The 24,242-nt window shown below is 40.9% G+C and overlaps 1 long non-coding RNA gene across 1 annotated transcript in view; it reads right to left on the bottom strand.

Moving 5' to 3' along the window:
• Positions 1 to 24,242, bottom strand: part of LOC308519024 — a 289,305-nt gene that overhangs the window by 13,513 nt on the left and 251,550 nt on the right. Inside the window, exon 4 of the long non-coding RNA XR_013995975.1 lies at positions 5,195 to 5,301. This is a non-coding gene — a long non-coding RNA (uncharacterized lncRNA). The remainder of the gene's footprint in view (positions 1 to 5,194; positions 5,302 to 24,242) is intronic.

A 24,242-nucleotide genomic window follows, 5' to 3' on the forward strand; every position in this document is an offset into this window, starting at 1 on the left:
ACATGTTACAAAGAAAAATAAAGAGTGTAATGAAATAAAAAGTGATAGTAGGAGGTGTTATTTTTATATCGATTGGTTAGGGAAGTCTTTTTAGTAATGAGACCTATGAGGGAAAAGAACTCTAGGCAGAGGGAACAGTTAATGCAAACACTCGGAGGACAGAGTGTGCTCGTGTTTCAGAAACCACAGGGAGGCTAGCTCAGCTGGAGTAGAGGGGAGAGTGTCAGAAGTAGAGGCCAATGAAACAGTAGAGGGATCAGGACTTTCAGTTCTTTCTGGCCAAAGCATGGACTAAGGTTTTTCTTCTTTGTGAGATGGGAAGCTGTAAGAGTCTTTTAAGCAGAAAAGTGGAATACAGTCTTATTCTTTGGAAAAATCTTTCTGAGTTGTGTGGAGAATAGATTGAGTTTAGTGTGACTGGAAGTAGGTACTTCCTACTAATGTAATAGACCAAGTGAGACCTGATGGTGGTTTGCCTAGTGTGACAGAAGTTCAAATGGTTAAAAGTGGAATGATTCTGAATATATTTTAAAGGTTCAGCTGATAGGACTGGATGTAAGATGTAAAAGAAAAGAGACAAAAATTGTAAAAATTTTTGGCATGTGTAACCAAATAAATAGCATTTCTTGAGATGTGTATTTGTGAAGTATGGAGTTGGGTGAGCTTTTTTGTTTGTATGGGAAACTCAGAAATCTATTTTAGGTGTATTAAATTTGAAGTTCTCATCACCTAGATCAGAGGTATGCAAACTACTGTCCATGAGCCAAATCTGCCTTCCTGATTTCTTTGTAGGGCCCACAAACTAAGGATGGTGTCCACATCTTTAAAGGTTGAGAAATAACTAAATACTATTTTATGATAAGTCAAATTTATATGAAATTGAAGTTTTAGTATCCATTAATAGTTTTATTGTAACATAGCCACACTCATTGTCTATTTTGTTCATGGCTGCTCCCATGCTCCAAAAGCAGACTGGAGTAGTTGCAACACAGACCATTTGCAAAGCTGAAGACCTTTTACAGAAAAAGTTGCTGCCCTAACCTTGATGGTCCACCACAATAGTATGCTAGCTTGAAATGTTGGGAAGTTAGGCAGCAGCTTCTGCATCATCCCCAATCAAAAAATGGCTTGATTTTTGCTCATCTATAATAATAAAAGCATAATATGCTAATTAGACTGGACAGCCAAATGACCTTCCAGATGTTCATCCGGATGACCTTCTGGAATGACCAGTGGGTGGGGGGCGGGCCAGCGAGCCTGCACCGCCAGGCCAGCCATGGTGGTCCTGGCGACCCCTCTTCCGCAGAGGCAGTGGGAGAGGCCGCGGCACGGGCCCAGTCCCGGACCCAGCGCCGCCCCTTCTGCAGAGGCCACAGGAGAGGTGATGCTGGGACTTGGCCCGTGCAGCCACTGGTCCCAGTGCCACCCCTTCCATAGAGGCGGGGAGGGCGGAGCGGCATGGTCTCAGAGCCTCCGCAGAGGCGGGATAGGGCATGACAGTGGCACCTCAACCTCCCATGGCCCCTCCCCTGGCCAGCCTGGCCCCAGTGGGCGGGGCCAGTGCTAAGGAGCAGCGAGCCCAGCTTCTAGTTGAGCGGTACTCCACCCACTAGCACTCCCCCTTCCCCAGCTCAGCTTAGGACTGGCAAGCACACCTCCACAGCAGGCAGGCGGTAAGGAGCGAGGGGTCCTGGACTGTGAGAGCCCTGGACTGCGAGATGGACGTCTGAGTGCCAGCTTAGGCCCGATCCCCAGGGGGTCCTGGACTGTGAGAGGCCTGGACTGCGAGATGGATGTCTGAGTGCCAGCTTAGATCCAATCCCTGGGGGGTCCTGGACTGCGAGAGGGCACAGTCCAGGCTGAGGAACCCCCCAACGTCCCCCCCTCCCATGCATGGATTTAATGCACCAGGCCTCTAGTTTCTTTATAATCTTAGTCATAAAAATTTAACATGTGTGGGAGTTTTAATGGAAACATCAGTGCCGTTACCAACAGTAGATCACTTATGGTGAGAAGAAACTTCTGGCAAGCTAAGGAAGGAGATGGTATTTCATATAGGGATCTTTTTAATTTCCCAAAATGTATGTATCATGTAGAGTTTGATTTATTTTATCTAAGGAATTGCTGTCTTGGTCTGGAAGGACCAGTGTTTCACATAGTGTCAAACAAAACTAACGTGCTGTCACAATAATCTCTGAAGTTAAGTAGGAGCATCAGAGTAGATTATAGGAAGGATTTTCTATCATTTTGGGATATGCTAAGCAAAAAGAAGAAATGTAATACTTTATTTTTATTGAATTAAAGAGTCATCTCCCTCTAAATACTAACTAGAGTAAAGGAATTGGACCGGATTGCTTTTAGAAACCAATGCATTGGTACTGCTGTTATTATTTAAAAAACGAACAAACAAAAAAGGACTTCTATTGGCCCCAAACTAAAAAAGGTTGATAATTTGGAAGACTGTGAGATGATCTTTCTCTTCATGAGAGCTGAGCTGAAATAGTACGTGAACCTGTGAGAATGATAGTGTTCAAGGGCACGGGTACATGCTGCAGTGCCTAATTCCCCCTGAATTTCAGATTATTTTTAGTTCACTAGTTTGGGATATATAGAATTGTTTTATATATACATATGGAAAACTGTAAAATATATTGAAAATGTGAAAAGACCGTTGCTCTAAAACCTTTTATATCTCGTGGAGCTTTTCTTCCTTTCTATAAAAAGACATATGGGAGGAGAAATGATCAAATCTCCAGCAGGAAGTTAATACCTGCTGAGCTGCTCTGACTGAGATGAGGTTCTGACAAAGCCCCCTAAGTGTGTGATATCCCAGCTTCATAAAGATGAGTCAGGGCTTGCTCTGTGACAGGCAGAACCTTCCATTTCATAAGTTATTTTTAACTTAAAATATAAAAATTTTTGTGAATTCTATGCTATTGAACCTGTTTCTTAGCACTTAATCGTGTAAGGTTTTTTGAAAGCATGATTTTCATTTTGAATATTTGATGATATACAGTAGGAGAAGAAAAATACGCAAGCATGCATCACCAAATCTTTTGATTCCACTTTCACCTTGGGAGTATTACACGAGATTGGACAAAATTAAATGCAGATATGCACACCAGTGGTTATAAGCCATAACATACAAGGAAAGGGCCTTCAATTCTCAAAGATTTAGCATTCAGGGATATTTTGTCCTCATTTACATATGCTCTGTGATTCACATCATTATTATTAAGAATCTTATTAGAAATGTCTGCATTTACCTATTACTCATTTAGCCACCGTATGAACATGGAACTGTCAGTTATCATACAGACTTATACTTTCATCTTTTCATCCTTATTTTGATGATATTTTTGGCTTTTAATTTTGATATAAGCAAAATATTATTGTATTAACATTTTATTGTTGATAATGCCGCCAGTAACATCTGACAATTAAGGGAAGTTATGTTAGAAGACCCGGGATTTCCATTAACTAAACAGAATGCCACATAAAAATGCAGAAAATTTTAGAGCCTGTCTACACAGATGATGGGATTGTTAATTTTACAGGTCACTTGCCAGAGCATGAATAGTATGTATTTGACCTGTTTCACAGAAATAGATTATGTGAGTTGAAAAAACCCCATCAAATCAACTCTAATAAATTCATATGATCATCTGCTACATGAGCTACTTGAACTAGTTTTCTGTATTTTCATAGCCCTTCAGAAACTTTTGATCAATTATTTACATGACCTGTAATGAAAATTTCAAAATGCAGCAAAGATTCCAAGTTAGCCTTAATTTTCAAGATGCTCTGAGTGTATTTATTTATTAACGTGTGAGGAGATGTTTAAAAGCCAGGATGGCACATGGTACAATCTTGTATAATGACTCTAGGGGCCCAGTGCACGAATTAGTGCACCTTGAAAGGAACTGTGGGCCATGAGGCTGTGGTGAGCACAGGAGTGGGTCTTGGCCCATCCTCCATACCTCCGCCCGGCCCCTCCCGCCACAGACCCCCAGTCCCGCCACCGTTGTTCCTATGCTCTAATAGCGTTGGCCCAGCTTGCACCCGCTGACAATGTGGAGCAATTGGGGCCAGCACCAGTAGCAGGTGAGAGTGGGGCTGGTATTGTCAGTGGGTGCGAGCAGTGGCTGCTGCCCCATTCGCCCCTCAGAAGCAGGGGGAGGTGGAGAAGCCTTCAGGGGCAATTGGGGGTGGCAGCCGCCGCTCGCACCCATTGATGGCACCGAGCGATCAGGACCAGCACCGGGCACCAGCAGCGGGTGCGAGCAGCAGCTCTGGCACCGGCTGTGCGTGTGAGTGGTGGCTCTGGTGCCAGCAGCGGGTGCGAGGGGTGGCTGCCAGCCCTGATTGCCCGTCAGGAGCAGGGGGAGGTGGAGAAGTCCTGAGGGGCAAGCGGGGCCGGCACTGGCAGCAGGTGCAAGAGCCGGGCGGGACTGTGGCACATGGGAACAAAGAATTTTCGGACCAGAACTTGGCTGGAGATCCTGACTAGAGCTCGTGGCTAGGCTGCTGATCAACTGAACGCTGTCTCCGTGTCATTCCTTCTTCACCGACTCCGTCCACACCTTTGGGGACCCCTGGACCTGCTGGGTTGGACCCCAGCACATGCTGGTTTCTTGACTGCCATTTCCCTCATCTTCATTCTGTGATGCTGGCCCTATCATTTCCCTTTACCTGGGAAGAAATGGAGACAAGGACATTTAACTCCCCAGCCCAAGAGCAAGTAGGAATGACACAGCAATCGATATTTGGAAAAGGATGTGAAAGATACCATTTAAAATAGAATATGAAGTTATGTACTTGGGTGTGAAATCTAAAAGAAAAAGTGCAAGACCTTTGTGAAGAAAACTATAAAACATAATGAAAGAAAATAAAGGCAACTTAAATAAATGTTTAAGGATCTGATAATTCAACAACAAAATAACCCCCAAACAACAAAAACAAACCAAAACAAAGAAACAAAAAATAAGAAAGAAAAAAGAAGGAAATTGGATTCATAATCAACAACATGACAAAAGCTAATTTTAGGTGGAAAGTAGATCTCAATGTCAAATGCGAAACAATAAAGCGTTTTGAAGATAAAAAAAAAAAAAAAAAAAGAATTTTCAGTAACCACCAGAGGCTTACCCTGATGACAGCGACCAGTGCCCTGGCTTAGTCTGGCACCCTTGCTCACCTGCTCCACCATCCCGCCGCGGCCAACGCCTGCCATGTTCCGCATGCACCCTCTGGTGGTCAGCGCACATCATCGCCACCGCTTGTTCAGTTGTTCCGCTGTTTGGTCTATTTGCATATGAGAGTCTTATAAATATATATAGATTGTTCAAATAGTTGAAGCACAATTCCCTGCTGTATAAATGCTGAGGTTCTATTCATCTAAGTATAGCTATTTGTATCTGGTACCTATTTGCATCTGCAGACTTGGACTGCTGGCCAAGAGCTTCTTTAGAAAAATCATGTGTTCTGTGCACAATTGTAGTTTAGATATAACAGGTTCATAGGGGATTGAAGGGGTTATAGTGGCCCAGCAAGCAAGAAAACCCAGTGTTCAGGGGCTGAGTGCAGCAAAGGGAGGAAGGAGTTCAATGTAATAAACTGGATTTCACAGTATAATTTAATCATTTTAGGAGAACGGTGTTTCTGGGTTTGGTGTAGTGACCGCCACTTTCTCCATTCAATATTGTAGTATTCTAGGAAATATAGATTGGCTTGGGACCATGATGGTATGGATGTGTGGTCCAAGAAAATTTGAATAATAAGACAAATATTAAAGTGTTATACTTTAGAACTCAAGCTGCCCCACTGTGGCATCACCCCTTAATTTAGCAAAACAGGAGAGAGAATTTTCTCTGCAGTTGGTTGAGCTGTCTTGTCACTTGTGTTTGCAAACCTCCGTGGTTGGGCAACTGTCAGAATCTGGCCTTGGGGACATCAGTGGTCTGAACCCACACTGGGTCAGAGAAGCCAGGGTGTGGTGGGGGCAGGTGAGACACCTCTGAAATCTCCAGGGTGGTTTGGGAATGAGGAAAACTTTGTATCCTGCTTGAGCAAATGGAGACACACAGCCTATAATTCAGGTATGTGTTTGTTGTAATATAATTTCATACCTTAATACTGGGAATCGTGTGATTTTCTTTGGTGGCAAATCTAGTATTTCAAGGATCTATGATGAATTCACTAAGTCTAGGCCATAGAGGCTTGGGCACACATTTAGTTGTTGTTTTCATAAATATGAAATAATATCTTTCAAAAATGATCCATCTGTGCAATTGTTTAATCTTTAAAATTGAGTAGGAAAACTTCTGACAGCAGCCATATTAGAAAAATTTCTTCTTTTATTGGTAACTGAGTTCAAAAGTTAACTTTCTTCATATTTCAGGAAATATGAAGGGGCTTGAAAAATTATTCTTACTATTTAATTTCATAATGTTCTCTAAGACTCATTCACAACAGTTCAGTTTTAAAAAGCTGGGCCATATGTCAAATGAATTTTTCCACATTTGAAAAAGCAAATGAAAGATGAGGAAGGGTTGCTGCAAACTATGTAAATGGCTTAAAGAAAATCTATAAAGTTCATTGATATACAAGCCAGAGTCCTGAGATAATTTCATCTGTGAAAGTTGTTCGTTGACTTGCTTATGTTCAACAATTTCCTAGTCAGTATTATAAATATCAAACTTTTTCCTGAGCGTCCGAGGTTATTCCAAAATATCTTTAATTAATGCCACAGTCTTTATTAACAAGAATAGAACTAGTCAGGTCTATGTCCTTTTATCTAAAAAATGGCAAACTGCAATTATAAAGCACAGTTTCAGATTTCTATTTTATTATATAGCAAGTTTTAATCATTTTAATTCTATATATGCATATATACACATATACATTTAAAATATATTTTATTGAAATGAATGTATTTTTTCTGAAATTTACTAAAAAGTATCTAGTTGATAATAAACATTAAAGATAAAACAAAGATTGCGTCCAACAAAAATGAAAAAAGCCACTTCAGAAAAATAATTACATTATCTGTAGGGATTTGATAAGAATATGCTAAATGCAGCAAGATTCAATGAGCAAAAATACCAATAATCAACTCTTTAAAATATTCCGTAAAATACACCTTTTTAATTAATCAGGAAATGAATATCATTATAGATAACATATTTGGTGCATTAAAACTTTCATCTGTAACACAGATTTTAATTTAGCAATGAGAGGCATCAGAGACATTTAGTTCAAAATCAAGTGAGAAAATACTTAAGTGGGAGAATTGTGTAAAATCTGGGATGTGTTGGGATTTCATTATTATCTTTCAGTTTTGAAAATCAAGTTTGTGGAAGAACACAGTACATCAGGGCTCAGTTCAGTTAATGATGTGCCAGTGTAGTCACTCCTCGTGATGTAAGAGTTTCAGTGTCACCTTCAAATTTGGTCCATTGCAGGTATGTTTAGAGGATCAGAAATACTACTGATTTAGCAACCTCAATGAGCTTGCTGCATCCAAATAATGAAACTTGATTACTCTAATGGACCTACTTTTGATTTGCACTCCACCCTGGGTATAGGTATTTGCTTTAACTATCCTGTGTTTTTCTTCCTGTGCAAAAACATTTGACAGCACTAGGAAATCATCTGCTTTTATTAAGTATCATTGCTGAAACCAAATAAATGATTGTGGTTTACTCTAGCCCTTAGGTAATGTTACAATAATAATCGTAAAAGCAAACACTTACGGAGCACTTACCCTGTGCCTGATATGTGTGATAGGAACCTGGAAAGTACTGATGTATTATATCCTCAGGAAACCAGGGGACAGAATAGTTATATGGAACTTGGCCAACATCACATGGCTAGTTAAGGTAGGGAGCAGGCATTGTACCAAGCAGTGTAGCTCCAAAGTCTATGCTCTTAATCCCTCCACTCTAGGGTCTCTCATATGGGTATGCATCCACCCAGTGCCTGTAGGCATGTGGTGTACATATAGAAACAGTTTTCTAGCCCTAGCCAGGTGCTCAGTTGGTTAAAGCATCATCCTGCTACACCAAGGTTTCAGGTTTGATCCCTGGTTAGGGTGCATCCAAGAATCAAACAATAAATGTACAAATAAGTGGAACAACAAATCAATGTTTCTCTCTCTCTTTCACCCCTCCCTTTCTTCTTCCCATTTTCTCTCCCTCTCTAAAGTCAACAAATCAGAATAAAAAACAGTTGTTTATTTTATGTATATTAATGTTTCACGTATATTAATATTTTATTTGTTGAGTTACCTAAAAAATTTTACTACAGGGGAGGTATGTGTTCTGCATTCTATAGCCATTAAATAATAAGCATAGATTCCTCATTTTCCTCTTTTATTGTCTTTCTCTTTTCAAATCAGTTTTAGAGAAGGGACCACATCTAATATTTACTGTGTCCCCTTGGGATGTGGCCCAGTTCTGTGAACAGCTTGCAGCTCTATAAGAACTGAACTTGCCGATGTCTTGGTGACTGGACCCTAAATCTGTAGAGAGATCGTCCTGCCTGTGTAACTCCAGGTGCCCAACACATAACAAACAGCCTCTGAACACCCCTCCTTTCCTTCCCTCTGGTCCAGGGTCTTAGAGACATTACAAGTAATTCTGCCTTATATTTTACTAGAGGCCCGGTGCACAAAAATTTGTGCACTTGGGGGGGAGGGGGGGGTCTCTCAGCCCGGCCTGTGCCCTCTCACAGTCTGGGACCCCTCAGGAGATAATGACGTGCTGGCTTAGGCCTGCTCCTGGGTGGCAGAGGACAGGCCCAATCCCTAGGTGCAGCCCCTGGTCAGGCTCAGAGCAGGGCCGATTGGGGAGTTGGGGTGCCGCCCCCTGTCATGCACAGAGCAGGGCAGATTGGGAGGTTGCAATGCCACCCTCAGTCACGCTCAGGGTAGGGCCGATTGGGGGGGTTGGGGCACCGCCCCCTGTCACACTCAAGGCAGGGTCGATGGGGAGGTTGCGGTGCCACCCCATGTCACGCACAGAGCAGGGCCCATCAGGGGGGTTGGGGCTCCGTACCCTGTCACGCACAGAGCAGGGCCCATCAGGGGGTTGAGGAGCTCCCCCGTCACTCACAGAGTAGGGCCTATAGGGGAGTTGGGGCACTTCCCCCTGTCACACTCAGGGCAGGGCGGATCAGGGGGTTGGGGCGCTGCCCTCTATCACCCACAGAGCAGGGCCTATCAGGGGGTTGGGGCGCTGCCACTGTCACACTCAGGGCAGGGCCAATGGGGAGGTTATGGCTCTACCCCATCACACACAGAGCAGGGCCTGTGGAGGAGGGGGGGTTGGGGCGCCACCCTCTATCACCCACAGAGCACGGCCGATCAGGGGGTTGGGGCACCGCCACTCTCACACTCAGGGCAGGGCCGATGGGGAGGTTATGGCCACACCCTGTCACACACAGAGGCAGGGCAGATCAGGGGGTTGAGGCGCTGCACCCTGTCACACACAGAACTGCAGGGCGATCGGGGGGTTGAGGAGCTCCCCCCATCAGGCACAGAGCAGGGTTGATCAGGGGGTTGGGGCGCCTACCCCTGTCACAAACAGAGCAGGGCGGATAGGGAGGTTATGGCCATGCCCCCTGTCACACACAGAGCCACAGGGCAATCGGGGTTTTGGCGCTGCCCCCTGTCATGCTGATCCTGGTGCCGGGAGGCCTCTTGGCTCCGCTGATCCCGGTGCTGGGAGGCATATTACCCTTTTACTATATAGGATAGAGGCCTGGTGCATGGGTGGGGCTGGCTGGTTTGCTCTGAAGGGTGTCCTGGATCAGGGTGGGGGTCCCCACTGGGGTGCCTGGCCAGCCTGGGTGAGGGGATGATGGCTGTTTGCAGCTGGTCACACACCCTTCAGGGTGGGGGTCCCCACTGGGGTGCCTGGCCAGTCTGGGTGAGGGGCTAAGGGCTGTTTTCAGGCTGACTGAAGCTCCCAACTGCTCCTTTTTTTCTTTTTCTTTTTTCATTCTGGGCCAGCTTTAGCTCTGAGGCTCCAGCTTTTAGGCCTCTGCTCCTGAAAGCAGGTATCTGGTTTGTTTTGGTTCTATAATCGAAACAATGTATAACTCCAGCTCTGAGATCCCAGCTCACTGAAAGCAGGTTTCTGGGGTTTTGTTTAGCTTCTATATTTGTAACTATGTTTCAAACTGCAGGCTCAGAGGCCGGCAAGGCAGGTGGGGAATGTTGGTTTCCTCAGTCACTGAAGCAAGCAAGCCTCATGTTAGTTTCAAGCTGCCTGGCTGCCATCTTGGCTGGCAGTTAATTTGCATATCTCGCTGATTAACCAATGGGAAGGGTAGCGGTCGTACGCTAATTACCATGTTTCTCTTTTATTAGATAGGATTCCTCAGCATGTTTCCTACCACTCAGCACCGGACCACTGGTTCATTTTCTTGTTTATGGCTCTCATATTCACGGGCAGATCTGATGTTAGATAGCAAGCCACTGATCCTTGGTTCTGATATCAGCAATGTCTTAGAAATTATTGGTACTTGGCCCTTAGGGCTTGTTTTTGGCTATTTTTTTCAGGAGAGTCCTCCCCCTATTTGCTGTTACCATATTTACCCTCCTCTGCCTTGACCACATGCCAGGCCACCCAAGATACTTATTGCTTCCACCATTTGCCAGTGACTACTCTCTGTGTTTTTGTTACTTCATAGTCTGGGGTGCTCTCATTATTTTATTTCTCATCAGCTTAACACATCCCCTCTCAGGCTTTTCACTCTTGGATTTGGTTTCATAACTTTAACTTCTAAGCTGTATCCTTTCAATCCTTTTGTTCTCATATTTTCTTTAGTTTTATTCTTTCTTGACTTTTCCTTTGTCTTAGGCACACCTCTACTCCACATCTCTCACTTGAGTGCCTCCTTATTTATAGGTATGACTAACATATATAGACTTCTGGGGGAAATGAAAATAAAAGATAAGTGATTGAATAAGTGTGTGACATAAATAACTGTACAACAAGCGTATTTTAATACTTAGTTCTAAGAAGTTAGCAAAAAGAACAAATCAATTGAGCGAAAGATTTCTAGAAATAACCAAGTGTCTATAACTTTTGAGAGGAAAAATTCAGTTTCACATTCTGTTTTTAATTTTTAGTAAGGAAATGAATTAGCATTCCTGACTTTCAAATTTTCTGTGATCAAATATAGCCTAGGCATTGCATTTATAACAATCCATGAATACTCAGGATAAACTGTGTGACTTTAAAATTGGCAAAAATTATTGCTATGTCCTAATATCTTTAAATGAATGCTATGGGGAAGCTGAGAGGTTAACTGAGAGGATGAACTTAGAGAAGAAAGAACATTTACTCCACAGTGGAAGCATATAGTCACACTATACTTTAGTGTTTTGGAATGGGGGAGTAGTTTGAGGAAGGTTAAATGATGTCCACAAGACTTTTGTAAATAGCAACATAAAACAAAAATTAAAAAATAAACTTTTTCTGTACCCCATGTCACTTGTATTCTGTCACAAAACAGGCACAATGTATATGCAATGGTATGTGGCCAGTGACGTTGAAAGCTAGGCCATAGTTATGGCCATTCTGAGTGATATCTCAATGGACATTAATTTGAAAAATACTTAATAGGCATCATGTACTCCACATATTCTAGTTACTGCAGTGGAAGCTGGGCACAGAGCCGAGATACATGGGCATTGAGATAATAATATTAAGCTTTAAGTCCTCTGTCATTTATTTAAGCTCTGTGACCTTGACAATTGGCTTCACTCTCTGAGCCTCCTGCAGAAAGTGAAAATAACATCAGTCTCTTCTTCAAACATTCCCTTCAGTCTCTCACTCTGACTAGAAACCAACTTTGTCCTGAGCACACACCTCTTCCTGGAGCCCTCTCAAGCATAGGGTCTTTCTTTGAGCATAACCCACAGACTTCAGTACCTACAGGTGGGAATGTGTCCTCTGTGGTCTTTACAGCCTGAGATCATTCTCCCAAAGGCTCTCCACGCTTGAATTTTGTGCCAAAACACTAGAGCACCCAGCACCTCGCTTATTGTGGTCATCCAGGTACTTCCCTTCATGCCTTGAAGTTGCTACACCTAGATCATTGTCCCTCCTTCTTATTGTCACCACACATATTGACATTGGTGATTTTGATAACCAGATAGATGATCCTTCCAATTCCCTTGCTTTGCTTTCCTGATAAATCTTGCTTCCTATCTGGCTTTATTCACTCACCTTTGTAGTCATACCATGGCCTTCACTGCCTTGTATAGTAGCCATTAAGTGGACATCTCTAATACTTTCAACAATAAAAGTTTAAAAAACACATTAAAATATTATTAATGAAGTCCTTCAATCATCTTGCCACATTACAAGTTATCAGTAGGCACATGTGGCTAGTTGGCTACCCTATTTGATAGCTTTATTTTGAAATTAATACACATGCCAAAATGAACATAAAATATAGTGTAAAACTTACTATTCAATAGAAATCACTAATTGAACTGATACCTGGATCAGAAATACTAGTAGAATACTTTCACTGCTGTATAATGTATCCCTACACCTGTATATCCCTTCGCAATCTAAACCCCATTCCTCTTTCCTAAATGTTACTACTAATCTGATGGTATGGTAATCACTCCTTTTATTTTCTTCATAATTGCACCTTGTCAGTTGACATTGCTGAAGACGGAGGTTTAGTTTTGCCTACTTGTGAATTATATAAACAATAATATATACAGTAAATGTGCGTTAATGACTGGTTTTCTTAACATCATGTTTAACGAGATTTATCCATGTCACTGGATGTAACTATAATGTATTCATATTTGTTCATTTCCCTCTTTAACTTACTCCAATTAGTCTTTTTCCATGCCATTTCACCTAAACTGTTCTTGTCCAAGTTGCCTATGACTTTCATCAAACTTGGACCATTTCTCTCTTCAGTTTAAAGCGCTAGGGCCTCTAAAGTTCTGCCCTCCTACTCCTTCCCTCCATTTCCAGCTTATTAATGTAGCTCATAGACAGGTCCTTAGGCAAAATGTATCCACAGCAACTAAGATAATATATATGCAGATTACTAAATGTTGGGGAACCATGGAATAAAATATGTATGTATGTGTACATATATAAGAGCAGTGTACATTACTGACTATAGATATTCTGAGCTATGTGAGTCTTCCATCTAACCACGGGATAGCCATATCAGTAAAATTAAAGACTTGGTTCTTGTCTTTAAAATGGATGATGGGGAGAAAATAGTGTAAAAAGAATGTCTGTCCTTTACAAAAGTTAATGAGAAGAGGAAGGCAATCTGATCATCAGCTCAGCAAAATTTCAGTTTAGATACAAAAGAATTAAAAAGAATTCAAGAATGAGGGTATTTTTAAACATGTTCACAATTTTGGAACTTTTTATATCTTTCATTGTAGTAGAAAATTGATCATCTGGGAGAGGCATTAAATGAAATAAAATCCTTTCTTTTATTGCTAGGGAAGATGCACTTCTTTAATTTCCTTGTATGTAAGACTATCTTTGAAGTCTTATGCGCTACAGCATATTTTTTGAATTATCTAAAAGGATCCTGTTCTTATTCTCAATTTAGTTATTAGTCTGGGAATTGCCACCATTCTGGGATCTCTGTGACATTTCTGCATTATAGCCAAACCCAAGAGCCAATTTACTTATTAGTGGCAAGTGACTGAAGAGACCATAAAGTCAGATAGTTTTACATTAGGTTTGGGATTGGTGCCCAGAATTACCACTTACATACAAGAACTACATTCAAAGTCTTGCAGCTACACTTACTTCTAAAAATTAGGTAAAAATCACCATTTTCCCTTGAATTACCTAGGTAAATTTTCTTTTTTTAAAAGTACATTGAGTACATCAATTATCCTGATAACTGTTTAAAATTTTTCATTTTGTGAGATGAGTTGAGAAGAACCTTTTCTTAAGGCAATTTTGCCATGTGAAATTATGTACTCCTGAGACTATGTCTAGTTAATAAAAATACTGGGTTTCCTCTCTTCTCTGACCTCATTGGCTAATATGAGTGTGCTTTCAAATCCTATAAATGTGAAAAGACAGGATTCCACATTGCTGGGGTATGTGAAAAGGACCTGGAATGGCTACACTAGGGTTGCATGCAATGTATTGCAGTATCATGCATTCTCACTTCACTGCAGCATGCAGTACCCTCTGGAGAATATTTTGGTTCCATTCCATTAATACACTGGAGTGTGCTTTGCGGCCATTGGGCATCCAAAAAAGCTGGAGAGATATGGTTTGTTTCCCATTGCCCATTTCAAATGCCTCTATTTTTATGAGCTCAAATATGACTTATAGGAATGATGGCCCAGTATCTATGAGAATTATTGAGTGTTGCAACCAATGCATAGGAAGGCAAACTTTGTACATCTTGTCAGTCTAAGAAACACTAATGAAAAGATAGTGTGTGTGTGTGTGTGTGTGTTTTGTTGTTGTTGTTGTTGTCTTTGGGTTTTTTTTTTTTTTTTAGACTAAGCTAATAAATAGTGCAAGCACAAGAAAAAGGTGATTGAAACCTGACTGGATGTAAGTGGGTGAAAACTTAAGAGCTACTTTGCCTTCACATCTCCCTTTGTGTGGCAGCAATGATGATAACTGTGGAATTTGTCCTCAGAAACATGATCATTATGTATGTGAAGGGTGTCTGAGCAGATAAAATAATCAACTTTATAGTTTTTCCATAACTTTACACTGGGGTTTTTTCTTCCTAGGGGTTTAGTAGGGTTGAGGGTAAAAATTTTGAAGTCAAGTATGAGAACGGCAAATGGTTATGTTCCTGAAATCTACACTTTGCTGCTTCATTAGAGAATCCAAACTTTATTCACAGTGGTAATGGTCCCATCTCAACCATGCTTGCATCTAGATTTAATCAACATGATATGTTATAGAAGAATTCTAGGCATACGCTTAAAGTGAGATTTTCAGAATGGGTGTCCTTTATAAACTCCTCTCCTTTCCTTTCTTATTGGTATGATACCTGGAGCTCCAGGAGCTAGTGTGAAAATGTGCTTCAATGAAAATCATATGCAGTGAGAATGGAGGAGGAATGTGGAAAGAGCCCAATAGTATCAATTGAGTAGATTCAATCAGTCTTAGCTCTTTAAAAAAAAATTTTTTTATTGATTTCAGAGAGGAAGGGAGAGGGAGAGGTAGAAACATAGTGATGAGAGAAAATCATTGATCAGCTGCCTCCTGCATGCCCCCTACTAGGGATCGAGCCTGCAACCCAGGCATGTGCCCTGACTTGGAATTGAACCATGACCTCCTGCTTCATAGGTTGATGCTCAACCACTGAGCAACACTGGCTGGGCTCAGCTCTTTTTGTATAGGTGAGGGAATAAGCAAAAGCCACTGATTCTGTTGGGTTTCCTTGTCCTAACAGTCAAATCTAATCCTAAATTATATATGTTGAAGTAGAGAAAGACTTAACGATAAATGCACAGAAAAACTTTTGGTTAGAGGAGATATCACATTTATATGATGTATTTATATGACAATCTTGGCACTTATTTCTATATTAAAAAAGGAGTTCACATAGTTCTAATTTCATAGTTTTCTTCAGTGATAATTTTAAAAAATGTATTCTTATTCAAGATTGTCAAGACATTTTTGCTCTTGGCTAGTGTAAATGCATGTATCTGGGAATTGGGAGAGGGTGTGAGGAAAAAGAGCTATTCTTATTCTTCTATAGATGTGTTATTTTGTCAAACTCCTTGTTCTTTGGAAATACTTTATTGTAAAATTAAAAACTTGCAATAACTTTTCCAAAGTTAATTAAGAAACTACAGATAAATGTGAAACATTTAGATACTGTCTTTGCTCTTAATTAGTTATGTTCATGAATTATGATGTCCTCTCTTATTTGAACTGAGTGGGGCTTTTTTATTAAATTTTTTTTTGTTAATCCTCACCTGAGGATATTTCCCATTGATTTTTGGAAAGAGTTGAAGGGAGAGGAAGAGACAGAAACATGGATGTGAAAGAGATTCAGGGATTGGTTGCCTCCTGCATATGCCCTCACCTGAGATCAAGCCTGCAAAGGAGGTACATGCCCTTGACTGGAATCAAACCTGAAACCCTTCAGTCTGCAGGCTGGTGCTCTAACCACTGAGTAAAACCAGCTAGGACTGAAATAGATTTTGAATAAAAAATAAAATTGCATTTTAGACTTTTTATTTCCTATTGATTTATTTATTCTGCACTTTTCTTGAGTTTGTGTATGTTGAGGTTGGTATTAGTTATTTATAATTGCATTTTTCCTGTATGCTGCTTCGTCTTTTGCTCACATGGGTGAGCAAAAGTAAGTTAATAACAAATAATACAATAATTAATAAATACATAATACAAGAATAGACTGTTTCCTGTATTCAAAACTGTAAAACTACTTTTGCCTACCACTGTATATAGGGATGCTTACTCAGTCCAAGACATTTTGGAGGTGACTATTGTGTGTTTAAAAATGTAACCTTCCAAATAATTTGGGGAATAGTAAAATGTAGAGGAAGTCTGAAGGAATCTACCATCAGGAATAGGCCACCTTCTAAAACGGTATTGTCTTTGACTTTTTGATATGGAAGATACCTTAGCAGTAGTTCTCAACCTTCCTAATGCCGCAACCCTTTAATACAGTTCCTCATGTTGTGGTGACCCCCAATTTCATTGTTACAAATTGAACATAATTAAAGCATAGTGATTAATCACAAAAACAATATGTAATCATATATGTGTTTTCCGATGGTCTTAGGTGACCCCTGTGAAAGGGTTGTTCGACCCCCAAAGGGGTCATGACCCACAGGTTGAGAACTGCTGCCTTAGAGGGAAATGATTGCAATTTTACTGATCCGCAAACTGAGGCCATGGAATTTAGGTGGTAGTCCCAATATTACTCAGTTACTGGTAGAGCTATTGACCAGAGCTCAGGTTTTCTGCAGATAAAGGTGAATCTAACAGCATAGTTGGAGCCAGAAGTCATGATTATGTTCTTGTACTTAAAATTTTTATTCTCATGAGAAAAATTACACAACATTACTTAGCCTCAGTGATATTAACATGAAACATGTTAAACAGTGTTTGTTACTCATGTCTTGTACTGTTTCCCTTATACAATTCTGAGTGTTAGTTGCTGGATATTTTCTGAGGTGAAATTAGATAACAGTGTTGGGAGAGAGACTTTGATAGACTTTTTAGCATATTATAAATTGCTCTGTAAAAATGAACAAACCCTTGTATTATTTCCTTTTTATTTAATTTTATTCATTTTTAAAATTAAGTTATTGGGGTGACATTGTTTAATAAGATTATATATATTTCAAGTGTACATATATACAACGGGAAACTACTCAGCCATAGAAAAGATCAAATACTGTCATTTGCACCAAAATGGATGGATCTTGAGAAATGCATTCTAAGTGAAATAAGTCAGAAAAAGTCAAGAACCATATGATTTAACTCATGTGGGTTATAAAGTAAACTTTTAAATTGTTTTAAAATTTTTTGATGATTCAATGTGGGCTAATTTTATTTTAAAAATTATCTTTATTTTTGAAAGTATTACAGAGGTCCCCTTCTTTCCCCCCATTGACCCCATCCACCCACAACCCTCCCCTCCCCAGGACTTCAACTCACTATAATCTGTGTCCATGGGTTATGCATATATGTATATAGGTTCTTTGGTCAATCTCTTCCCCTCCTTATCCTCTCTTCCCCCTGAGATGCATTGGTCTTCCATGCTTCCATGCCTCTGAGTCTATTTTGTTTGTCAGTTTATTTTGCTCAATGGATTCTACATATAAATGAGATCGTATGATATTTGTCTTTCTCTGACTAAGTAAACAAAATGGAACACGATTAATCTGATTAATACTATTATAATGTATTGAATATTTCTTTAGAACCATTTAATATTTAACTGTACTACTCATGTCTAGTGTCTAGGGCAGTGGTTCTCAACCTTCCTAATGCCGCGGCCCTTTAATACAGTTCCTCATGTTGTGGTGACCCCCAATTTCATTGTTATAAATTGAACATAATTAAAGCATAGTGATTAATCACAAAAACAATATGTAATTATATATGTGCTTTCTGATGGTCTTAGGCAACCCCTGTGAAAGGGTCGTTTGACCCCCAAAGGGGTCACAACCCACAGGTTGAGAACCGCTGGTCTAGGGTCTTTTTACTATCTATATATATAAAAGCCCAAGTGACTGACTGACCAGCCAACTGTTCGACCCTCTGGTAGTTATGACACACACTGACCACCAGGTGGCAGATGCTCATTGCAGGAGTAGAAACCACGGGCATGGAAACACAGAACAGACTGATGAATCTCAGAGGGAAGGAAGGAGGGGTGAGGGTGGGAAGAGATTAACCAAAGATCTTATATGCATACTAGAGCCCCAGTGCACAGATTTGTGTACTGGTGGGATCCCTCTACCTGGCCAATGGGGATCAGGCTGAAACTGGCTCTCCGACATCCCCCGAAGGGTCCTGGATTGCAAGAGGGGGCAGTCCAGGCCAAGGGACCCCACCGATGCAGGAATCCGTGCACCAGGCCTCTAGTCCTATATAATAAAGGAGAAACATGTAAATTGAGCATCCCTTCACTACGCTCACCAGCCAATCAGGGTGAACATGCAAAGTAACCCAACAAAGATGATGGGTTTATTTGCATACATAGGCACCAGGCGGAGAGCAGAAGTGGGAGAGCTGGCAGCTTGGGGGGGACATGGCTTCCTCTGTTGCTCCCTCGGTAGTTCCCTTGGGGGGGATGTGGCTCCCTCGGTTGCCGGGTGGAGTGCAGAGCAGGCGAGCCGGAGGCTTGGGGGACTGTGGCTAGCCTCAGTTGCTCCCAGTGTGGGGAGCAACAGGAATTCTGGGAATAGTAATTCTGATGGCAGCCCCAGGACTGGAAGTGGAAGCCCAGAGCACAGGGGCTCCATCAATGCTGGGAATCATAGTTCTGGTGGCAGACAGATCTCCTAGACACTAGAGGAAAGTGAGCCTGAAGCAAGTTACTGTTGCAGTGGGGGATGGAGGGAAAGCAAAGATGAGAGACATAAGTAAAATCAGAGTGTCTAGGAAAAATTAAAGGGAAGATATCCTAAAACTTCTAGGAAATCTCCACCAATGAAGCAAAGAAAAACAATGCCTCTATTATTCTGTGAGCAACAAACCAAACTGGGTTGGGGATATCTGACAATTCATTTATATGATTGCAAAGACAGACAGAAACTCCTGGATATGAGAGGGCTCCCAGATTGGAGAGGGTGCAGGTTGGGCTGAGGGTCCCCACCACCCCCATCCCCGTGCACGAATCTTCATGTACCAGGCCCCCAGTATATATATATATATATATATATATATATATATATATATATATATATGACTAATATGCTAAGTGTCCAACCATTCGGTAGACGGCTCGACCAGTCATATTGATGTGTATTGACCACCAGGGGACAGATGCTCTTGCTGCTAGGGTCTGGCTGATCCAGGACTGGGCTAGAAGAGCTGGACATGCCCTGGAGCCAACCTCCTGTGGTCCCTCCCTGGCCTCTAATATATTTCTTCTAATTCATTTTCTTTCAATGTGCATGGATTTGTTCACCGGGCCTCTAGTTTTGAGATAAGAAGGCTCTGTCTGAGACATAGTTGTATCCTGAGAAAGGACACAAAATACTTAAGCTATAGGACATAAGGACATAGGCTACATTTAATTTCTTTGCCTTAGAAATTTAGTGTCTGAGTTAACATTTTGAAAAGCCCACTCAGCATCTTAAGGATAAGAACTGACTTTACGTCAGTATACTTCCTCCTTAAAGCCAAAAGCTGTCAACAAATAATCTTCAGCTTTAATGATGACTCTGTGCAATATGCTAAGAATATGTAGATGAGAGAAGTAGCATTTGATCTCACTAAACTCAGAGCTTATTCAGGTAACTACTAATCAGGCACATGTTAAGTCTTCTGATGGAGCATGTGCTGGGAGCACCCTCACAGAATAACCATGTTCAGGACAGGCTTCCTGGAGGACGTGGGTTTAGATATGTGCAGACATTCCAACACTGGAGGAGGAGAAAGGTGCTTTTCAGTCAGTGGGGCAACAGCCTCAAGACCAACAGGTAGTGTGCATGAGGTTGAGGAAGGAGGAGGCTTAAAATTGCTCAGAAGGGTTCAAGGGCTGTGTAACACGGGGAAGGTACAGGGATAGGGAAAACTAGAGTGCCAACTAAACCTTTCCCCTTTTTCTAATCCTTTCTGAGATATCTGAAAGCAAAAAATTTATCTTAAGGGCTTTCAAGGTAGCCATTCTGTGAGTTTACAGAACTATTTTTAACTTATTTATTATAGATGAATTATTGTGTAGTATTTTGTAAGATAATATCTTAGAACCTGGAGAGGGAATTTGCCATCTCCACAATTCTGCTGTCCACATATTTAGAAAGATTTAGATTTGAAGGTATATTCTCATGAAAGGCATACATAGAACTTTTAAGCCTAAGTACTTAATGATAAATAGCAAATATGTATTTTTTTTCTTTTTCTCAGCTCTTTCATCCTCTTACAAATGGATAATCCCTTGCTATATTTCAGGCGCCTTTTGTAAAAAATAGTGTTTTCTGTCAGTTTATGTAGCTATCTACATAAAAAGCCAGTGCCCATGACGACCAGGACAACCAAACGACTGGTCACCATGAGGTGCATTGAGCACCTCTTGGTCCCTCCCCCATGGCCCACATGCTCCGATAATAACAGCAAGCCAGGCCGCGGGCAGGTGGGGCAGTGACCTTGGTGGGTGGCAGCAGGTGGGTGGGCGGGGCTGCGAGCAGTGGCGGGCTACTGCAGATGATTTTGTATGCTGGGCCTCTAGTTATATAATATTTAAATTTGTTCTTATTCATTAAGAATGCTGAGTACTTTCAAATTTCTGTTGTCTTACACAGTGTTCAAGCATAATCACAATCCCTGTGGACAAAATACTTTTATCCATTCTAATTTAGAATTTCTGAGCCTCTGCATCCCCTGAATGAAGACAAAGATAGACAATGTTTCCCTTAGGAATTAACACAAGGTGAGGGCCATAGCAGCTTTCCTACTTACTAATTTTTTTTCTAATTAATTTCCCTCTGCCATTTCCATCACAGCAGTTTGTGGTTTTTTTTTCGTTCCTTCTGAACATACAGAACATTCTTTAAAAATGTGCAGTTCACTTTCCATCCATCACCCCAGTCTTCACATAGTGAATGACAGGGAATTATATTCATAATTGACCTCAAAATAACAGCAAAGAACAATGAATGATTTATCAACTGTTGATGGTTGTAGTTATTCTTGTTCCAGATATTAATATTCCCTTAGGAATGTATGTTAACTAAAACCTTTTCAAATAAATTAGTAAACCTAGACAGTTTTAAAAAATATATTTCATTATCTATGATTTTAATTCATCACAATTCCTTGAAAAATTCTGATTCTGGTAAACACGTTTTTGTTTTTTTATTGATTAAGGTATTACATATGTGTCCTTATCCCCCTATGGTCCCCCCCTCCCCCTGCTTATTCCCTCACCCCCTGGTGTCTGTGTCCATTGGTTATGCTTATATGCATGCATACAAGTCCTTTTGTTGATCTCTCCCCCTTACTCCCACCCTCCCCTACCTTCCTCTGAGGTTTGAGCATATGATCAATGCTCCTCAGTCTCTGGATCTGTTTTTGTTCACCAGTTTATGTTCATTATAATCCACAAATGAGTGAGATCATGTGATATTTATCTTTCTCTGACTGGCTTATTTCGCTTAGCATAATGCTCTCCAGTTCCACCCATACTGTTGCAAATGGTAGGGGATCCTTCCTTTTCACAGCAGCGTAGTATTCCATTGTGTAGATGTACCACAGTTTTCTAATCCACTCATCTGCTGATGGCACTTAGGCTGTTTCCAAATCTGAGCTATGTTAATTGTGCTGCTATGAACATAGGGGCGCATATGTCCTTCCTGATTGGTGTTTCTAGTTTCTTGGGATATATTCCTAGAAGTGGGATCACTGGGTCAAATGTAAATACGTATTTTGATACCAATTCCCTGGCATGATATGTGTGCTTAGAACTATGTCAATGGCAAATCACTTGTTCATCCTAAGAATTCTTGAAAATTGATGTGGAATATCTATAACCACTGTGTTTGGGTCATTTCCTGAATACTAATGAAAGAGTGGGGTTAACTGCCCTCCACAGTTTCTTTAAGATTATTCCAAAGAAGTGGTATGAAGTGAAATTATTCTTAAATACATTTTTCAGAAGGTTGATAGTTTCAGAATAAAGCAGTGTGTTTTAGAAGTATAAGAGCTTTTATTTTTTACTGAGCCCCCAAAATAGTAATTTTAAGGGAATCTTGCCTTTTAAGAAGGAATCTATGATTTGATTTAGTTTTTCTCTGGCACATTCTCTTTCATGTGTTGTTTCTACAGAAGAAAAGGCAGGATTTTGTTGTGTTGTGTATTAGACTGTTTTATTCTGCACAGACTTCGACATATGCTATCACATTTAAAGGTTTAATTTGAACAACTGCACTGCCTGATAGAATCACTTTTTATTTCATAATTACGGACATGAAAATAGTACTCATGTGAGTTTTGAAACCCCAAAATGTGGGTGTGTTTTTTTAAGTCTGAGTTCTTGTCTAGTGAAAATCGAAGAATAAAGTCATGGGGAAAAAACAATTAATGAAACTGAAGTTTATTAGAAGAAGCCAGTCTCTGATTCCGAAAGTGTCTGACTTAAAAGAAGCAGATTACTATCTATATAAAGATCCAGGGGCCCTCACACCTAAAACAACCAAATGGACGTCTGAACAGGCTGAGTGGGGCGACAAAGCTGGCAGGGAGGTTAGTGAGGGACGGCCAAACGACTGAACAGCAGGCTATGTGAGGTGACCAGGCCAGCATGGAGGGCAGTGAGGGACAACCAAACGACCGAACAGCAGGTTGCATGGGGCGACCAGGGCGGCAGAGGGGGGCAACCAGGCTGACGGGGGGGCGGGCAGTTGGGGGCAACCAGACTGGTGGGGGGGGGCAATTGGGGGAGAACAGGCCAGCAGGCAGAGGCAGTTAGGGGTGATCAGGCAGTTAGGGGTGGCAGGCAGGTGAGCAGTTAGGAGCCAGTGGTCCCAGATTGGAGAGTGTGCAGGCTGGGCTGAGGGGACCCAGTGCATGAATTTCATGCACTGGGCCTCTAGTAAATTATAAAATGATTGTTCTTACAGAGCTATGGATTCTTAGACAAAACTTTTTAAAATAAGGAAATTACAGGCTGTCTCTTCATTCTAATATTCTCCCCATTAACATCTAGTAACAAAAGATACAAAAGTCTTTGTATCATTCTCATTTCCATAGTGTATAGGTATTGTTCTTATTTCAGTGTTTTCTTTTTAAAGTAGTACAGATCTTGGTCTCTGAACAAAGTTGAGAAATCAGCAGCAGAATTAGGGGTGGAGGTCAAGGCATTACAAGTCAATGGATTATAAAAGCTAGAATTCTAAATATCTTACCGAGTTCACATATACATATAATTCACAGTTGAAATGTATTTTGTTTGATATCTTTCCTATCCGAAGGTAGTTGCACTTACTTTTTGTAAATAACAGCAATTGCTGCTACTGCTAATTCACATTCTCTCTCTCTCTCTCTCTCTCTCTCTCTCTCTCTCTCTCTCTCTCTCATACACACACACACCCACACACACACACCATAGATTCACATAATTGCGGCCCACGTGATACAACACTGTACAAAGGCACATTTAATACAATATAGTCCAACAAGTTATAGTAACTAATAATCATTTAAATTTTATCACCATCCTAACACACTTTTCAAAGAGCAGGCCACTTATTGTCTAGATCTGTTTCACAAATACTCAATAAATGAGCAGGCAAAGGAAATCCTGTGTTTAGTTAGGTGGATGAGAGACCAAGTTTCTACAATTTGTCCCCATCCCACAGTATCCTATTCAGTCCATATTCAAATCCACTCTTTAAAAATTTAGAAAGAAAAAAAATGGCAACAACAATACATGTAAACAGTGTCTTCATGGAAGAATGTCCCTTGTTTTTAAAATCACTGATTGCGTTTGGATTACATTTTCTCCTTGATTCCCCCCGGCCTCTGACTGCTAAGATCACCTTATGAAGAGTC

Source organism: Myotis nattereri, assembly GCF_964212035.1.
Source record: "Myotis nattereri genome assembly, chromosome: 5".
Classification (NCBI taxonomy): Eukaryota; Metazoa; Chordata; class Mammalia; order Chiroptera; family Vespertilionidae; genus Myotis; species Myotis nattereri.